This window comes from Phyllostomus discolor, chromosome 8, assembly GCF_004126475.2.
Source record: "Phyllostomus discolor isolate MPI-MPIP mPhyDis1 chromosome 8, mPhyDis1.pri.v3, whole genome shotgun sequence".
Classification (NCBI taxonomy): domain Eukaryota; kingdom Metazoa; phylum Chordata; class Mammalia; order Chiroptera; family Phyllostomidae; genus Phyllostomus; species Phyllostomus discolor.
In genome coordinates, this window is record NC_040910.2 from 85,935,165 (window position 1) to 85,941,025 (window position 5,861).

The 5,861-nt window shown below is 36.3% G+C and overlaps 1 long non-coding RNA gene and 1 other non-coding gene across 2 annotated transcripts; both read left to right on the forward strand.

Moving 5' to 3' along the window:
- Positions 1-453: 453 nt before the first annotated feature.
- LOC118502154 lies at positions 454-5,293 on the forward strand. The gene is made up of 2 exons (XR_004904842.1): positions 454-489; positions 4,152-5,293. It is a non-coding gene; the product is annotated as an uncharacterized LOC118502154 (long non-coding RNA).
- On the forward strand, positions 777-908 carry LOC114504399. Its single transcript, XR_003685173.1, has one exon. It is a non-coding gene; the product is annotated as a small nucleolar RNA SNORA3/SNORA45 family (small nucleolar RNA).
- Positions 5,294-5,861: the final 568 nt, after the last annotated feature.

Here is a 5,861-nt window from a genome sequence, read left to right on the forward strand (position 1 = left end):
CCCTAGCAAACATAGAGGAAGTTAATCTTCTAGAAAGTTGCCATCTTCGGGCAAAATGGACTTTTGCTGGGTGGAATTCTAGTTAGACCTCATGTAGATGTAGCCTGCATTCTTTGTGCCAGTGACTTGAGATGTTAAGCCACCCACGTGCATTCCCTTGCCTTTCTCTTGTGTACCTGGCATCGGGCCTGTGTCCTGACTCCTCCATGGGTGTAAGAAAGCATTCACAGAAGGCCTACAGGACGATTTTCTTTAAAGAGATTATATTGATGAAAATGAGAATAATCTGGGCATAAAAGAACCATTGTTTTAGTACTGACATGGATACGCTTTAATCATGTTATCTAAGGGCTCTTTCTCTTAAATGAAGATGGCTACTTGATATAGTAGGAAAAGCATTCAACTGGAAGTAGGCAACACCTGCGAAATCCCTTAAAGACTTTGAAGTGCTGTACAAATGCAGTCCGATCTTTACCATGGCCTTGGGAGGTGAGTGGGCCTGACGGTTCCATAGCCGTTTTTTCAGCTAATGAGACAGAGGCTCAAAGAATTTAAGAGATTTGTAAATTAAATATCTGAACCTCAAACTCAGGTCTTCTGATTTGAAAGCCTGTTCATTTGCTATCCTTCCATATAGTTTCTGTAGATTTAGTCAATTCAATGAGAAAATGAATGAAAAGCACGGAGCACATTCTGTCATGGCAAATGGTCAGTAACATTCAATAAGGTTGATACTGTGGTTAGAGTAAAAACCTTAACATAGAAGCAAGTGCTCGATCGAGGCCAGAGTCACGTGTGGGTATCGGCTATTGCCTTAGTGTTCTGGAGTCCTCGAAGAACAACTGCTGACCTCATTCACTGCCTCTGGTTCCCCTAGGGCACGGCCAGTCACCAGGTTAGTGACATGCATCAGATCAGAAAAAAAGAAAAAAAAAAAGAAGCAAGTGTTTGTGAAGGATTAGTTAGTTTTAGTTTATTTGTTACTTAGTGAGGGATCTTCACTCAAATACTTTTTGTTAGACATTCTTCATTAAAAATCATACAAAATGCATTAGACTATTTTATTAGAGAGCACAGTGTTATATGCGTAATTTGCATTTTATTATACTTATTAGTTATGACCTCATTCCATTTTTAAATGGCATCACAGACCATTATGGAAAAGTAGGAGATGGTTTGAACTAATTCTGACCTAGAGGGCCACCTGAAGTAAGCCATATTGATTTAAGGGAATCAGCAAATTCTGTGCAAGCACTTTTTAGTCAAAGAAATTTGAAGAGATTCCTTTTTCCTTATAATGGAAATGTACTGAGAACTTACGTGTCTGGCACTATGATAACCAACAGATCACTGTAAAACAAAGATAATGCCATTTGAGAAAGTGGAATGTGGGGCAGTGAGAAATACGCATGGGAGGAAGAGATAAAGAGAATTCCTTATGAGGTCTTATGTAATTCAGGTTTCATATGAGAATGGTCGTAACACAATTTTCTTGATAGTTCAGTAACTTTCTTACAGACAGCATAGAGTAGGGTCATATTTTTAACCCCGTTCTGACAATTTCTGTCTCTTAATTGGTGCATTTAGACATTTACATTTAATGCAATTGTGGGTATTCTGATAGGAAGGTCCACCGTGATCATATGTTTCTGTTTCTTCCTTCTGTTTCCCTCCCTCCCTGTGTCTGACCTTCCTTACTTTCTATTAGGTTCATTGAACCATCCCCTTTTTGATATTCCATTTTAATGTTTCTATCGAGATTTTGATTATACCTTTTTGTAGTTATTTCCTTTTCGTGATGACTCTAGGGATTATAGTCTACATACTAAAATTTTTTCAGTCTACTTACACCGTTTTACCACTTCAGGTGGAGTGTTGGAAACTTACCAGCACGGAGGTGCCTTGGCCCCTCCTCCTGCACACCAGAGCAGTCATACAGCCCCTCTCCATACCTGCAAAACGCGGTCAGACATTGTTACAATTGTTGCTGTCCCTAGTAAACCTATTCTGAAGAACTCAAAGATAAAAATAGTCTGCTATTTTTACCCAGATATTTATCATTTCTGTTGCTCTTCTTTTATTCCTAATGTTCCAAACTTCTGTCTGGTATCATTTCCCTTTTGTCTCTGAACTTCACTTAGCACTTACTTCACACTGTCTGAATTTTCCTCCATCTGAGAATGTCTTTATTTCACCTTCATTGTTGAAGGATATTTTCACTGAATATAGAATTATTTTCTTCCACCAATAAAAACATGTTATTCTATTTCTCTCTGGCTTTTATGATACCTGAGAAGAAATCTGCAGGAATTTAATTATTATTACCTAGAAATAATGCATTGTTTTGCTCTGCATTTTTTCAAGATTGTGTTGTCTTTAATTTTCTGGAACTTGGTTAGGATTAATGTGGTGGGCAAGAATTTCTTTAAGTTTATCTTTTTTGCAGGATTGCTTAGTCTTTTGAAACTGTGGGCTTTTTCTTTTGCCAAATTAGAAAGTTATCAGCCATTATTTAAATATGTATATATGGGGGTCTGGCAGAAGTCAGTCCTGCTTGAGTATAGTTGGTAATTACACCAATGTAATAACACCACTAGTGTTATTACACTGGTGTAATAATTTACTATTTTAATTTGAACATTTCACCTAAGATGCCATATGGTGTGCTTGAGTGTGATAGTGTTATGTTACAGAATGACATGCTTATGATTTTGTAATAAAAGGGGGGTGTTATTTATGCCAGGCCCTGTGTGTATTTTAGCTTTGATTTCTTTCTCATTTCTTTCTTTCTTTCTGATAATCTGATGACATAATGCTACACTCTTTGTTATTCTCCTACATTTTCTCAATCCTTTTTCCCTCTATTATTCAGATTGGTTAATTTTCACCCATTTATATTCAAATTCACTGACTCTTCCTTCTGTTGCCTCCAAACTGCCATCGGGCCCATCCAGTGAATTCTTTCATTTCAGTTACAGTGCTGTTCAGTTCTAAAATTTCCACAAAGTTTTTCTTCATATCTTCTGTTTCTTTGCTGAGACTTTGTACTTGTATTTCTATTGGTTTCAATGTGTGTGTGTGATTGCTTATTATAGCATTTGTATAACAGCTGGATTAAATTTTTGTCAAATAATTCTAATATCGGTGTCATCTGTCACCATGTGAGTTGAGATTTTCCTTATTGGACTAAATGGACCTATTTTGACTTGTGTGCTGCCCACTATAACATCCTGTAATGAGACCCTGAATCTTTTCCCTTCTCTCTCTTTTTTTAATCCTATGGAAGTATTGATATTTTTATTTTAGTAAGAAATTAATCTGGTTAGGTTGAAGTTGAAAAATATAACTTGCCTTCTGTGGGTGGTGGTCCCAAAGGCAGTCTGGTGTGCAGAGTCTTCGTGGTGCGGCTTGGATGTTCCACGTCTGTGGTGCCCATCGGTTCAGTTCTCAAAGTGCCAGGTGACCTAGATAAGGTATATTCCTTTAACATCTTTACTTATGACAAAGCTTCTCATAATCGTGACTCCTTGCTATATTAATTTTACAATAGTTTAAGATCATTTTATTTTTATTAAATCAGTAACCAGTTATTGTTTCTCAGGCACCTCATGAGCCTGTCTTGATCAAGTGACAGAATCTCCTGTGTTAACTCATTTGATTTGTCATCCCAAGATCAGGCCAAAATTAGAGGATAGAATAAGGACGTCTTTACGCCTAAAACCCTCTTTAGGACTTCTTAAAGGGCCCATACAGAATCACAGCAATATGTTCTTTCATTTTATTTAAAAAGAGAGAGAGGAATGCTAGAAATGATTGTGATTATTTCACACGTTCCACGCTTCTTAATTAGCTTAACTCTATTATAAAAGCTGCATGGGAAGAACTGTCAGACCAGAAGGGGTGTTCAGTCTTCCTTAGATTAAGTTAATGTGGGTAGAAATGTGATTAATATGGGTTTTTTCCATATGATGTACTTTATGTGATTTCTCAATGCTTTCTCTGTTCAAAATATATTCTTATCCTAAAGGAAAATATAGATTTCTCTCAGTGAAATGTTTTGTACCAGAGTCCAATAGAATCTTAGTCCCACCATTAGATTTTTGGTTCCTATAATAATTTAACCACAGGCTTTCACTCTCATTATCAAACAGGTTTCTGTTTTCCTGTGGGGATTGCCTGAAGTCTCTGCTTTATGCTACAGGCTGGAATTTGTGTCTTCAACAAAGGCAAGTCTCAGACTCCTGGAAAAAGATTATCTGAACGTTTGATACATCCAAGTACAGGTTCTTGGTGCAGGTTTCTGAGCTATTGCTGCTTAGACAATTTCCAGACTGCTTTGATGACTAAATCAGGATTTCCAGGACTCCTTTCAGTGGGAAGCAGACATACTTCATGAAAGCAGACCATTCACTCCCAATATCCACCAGAACATGAGTATGTTACATACCACATACTAAACTAACAAAAAAATCATATCGTATTTGCTTGTTTAAACAAAATACAGTTAGCAGTGCTCTTTAATAACATTCATGGATACATAAAGAAGTCTTTCCTCCTTGTTCTTTACCAGTCTCTAAGTATCAATTTAGTAGGCTACGCATTGGTAAACTGAAATCAAACATTTTTAAGTCGTGTTATGTCTTACTATCTCTTAGAATTCAGAAGCAAATACTTTTACTGAGCTTCAGAAGAATTTATTCTCCTTTGTAACAAGACACAATTGGACAAATGAATTCTGCATATCCCAAATCACACAGGACTGTTATGTTTGAGAATGATTCTCATTTAATCAGGTCTGACAAGCCCAGTAATTAAGGAATAAGGATTGGCTTTATTTGAGGAGCCATTGCCTTAAAATTCTTCTAAAAACAGGGGCCTGGCTAAGTTCCCAAGTTATAAAGGAACCACTTCCTAGAAGGTCAAGGACTTCAGAAGAATTTTCAGACTTCAAGAGAAATTATTCACATGCATAAGTACTGTGAGTGAAATTTGGTGGAATGAATGCCTTGGGCTTGGTTTCCTGGTCTCAGGATAGAAAAGTAAATGAGAAAGGCTATTTCAAATCCGGTCAAGATTTCTTGTGAAGTTTTCCAAATAGAAGTAAATTTTTTTGGCAGTTGTCTTTGCTCAATACTGTAGGGTCTAGATTTTCAGGGTAAATTCAAGGAGGGTTATATGGTTAGTTTACACTCTTGCTCCAGCCCAAATACAACAAGATCAGCTTTTTGTGGTCAGAAGCAAGCTTTGAAGATTTTTTTGTAATCACAGGAGCAGAGTAGACAGGGGAGAGTTTTGAAAAAGAAGTTCAAATAATCTAAAATAATCCAAAACTTCAAAATAGATGAAAGAGGTTACTGGGAGTTCTTTCAGAGAAGTGCTGGGCTTGATTTTCTACTGTCTGCCTATTTTAAAGGTCTGTACGGTGCCAGAGAGGAGCTTGTAGGTGTCTGTCCAGTAAAGATGCAAATGGTTTCTGACTAATGAAACAGCAATTCCAAAAGCCCTACAATACATTAATCAGTTTTTTATTGTGTCTCATTCAGCAATCTCAGCACTTTCAAATTAAATTTTATATGTATCTATGAGTACATATATGCATATGCATGTGTCTATACATGTTAGCATATGTGTGTTAACATAAATCACATCTCATTCATGTTAACCATTAGTTAATAATGAATAAATTAGCAAATGATGAGTTAATGTTAAATAAAATTCTTGACATCTGTTTTTATTTGACGCTTATTTGGTAAATAAAGGGAAACTGCATGTCTATGGATTTAGCTTACTTTTTTGTATGTGAGTTTGACTTTTTTATAGAATAAAAGCTTTATGATATCATCATAGGAAAAAAACTTGAT